A 760-nucleotide genomic window follows, 5' to 3' on the forward strand; every position below is an offset into this window, starting at 1 on the left:
TAAGAGTGTGTAGTTTGTGAGTGAGGTGATGCAAGACAGAGAGTCAGAAAGGATAAGGAAAGATTTGTTAGGAGAATTTTCTACAGAGGACATTACAGAGAAATTATTGAACTTGTGAGAGACCGACCGCTTCTTTGGGACCCCCAAAACCCGACTGGTTCCCGATAATTACAACCAATTGGTTGTAGACAAAGAAGCACTAGGTTCTTCAGTTCATCATACGTTCTGTATGACATTCTTAGGTAGTTGAAGAACAATGTCTCATCTCTACGTCCCATCAAGGAGCTGAAAGTTCGATGAAACTCTCCTCTACTAGATCTACTCCTCAATAGAAAATGTTCTCTGCACCACATGATCCCCTTTTTCCTCTTCTTTTTCCGATTATTTAGAATTGTTAAGATGTCGTGCTGTGGCCTATGGAGGAAGGGGTATTAGCTTGTGGCAGAGTGTGGCACGGCACGTGGCGACAAGTCAGGTGCCGCGTGCCGCGTGCCGTGTGCCGTCTATGGAGGGTCCGCCTTACCGTACAAGAAGCTTGTACGTGAAGACTGTACCCTAGGCGATCATAAATATATATGACCGTCTAGACTGTACCCCATTCGGCCCGGGTTGACCCTGACAGGCAGAGTTGGAAGCTTGCCTCTAAATCGTCTAAATTATATCGTTGGGGACGTAAAGGATACCTGCATCATAAGCTCACACCCATACACACAAACACACAAACACACACACACACACTCTCTCTCTCTCTCTCTCTCTC

The sequence above is a fragment of the Aplysia californica genome, unplaced genomic scaffold (assembly GCF_000002075.1).
Source record: "Aplysia californica isolate F4 #8 unplaced genomic scaffold, AplCal3.0 scaffold00658, whole genome shotgun sequence".
Classification (NCBI taxonomy): Eukaryota; Metazoa; Mollusca; class Gastropoda; order Aplysiida; family Aplysiidae; genus Aplysia; species Aplysia californica.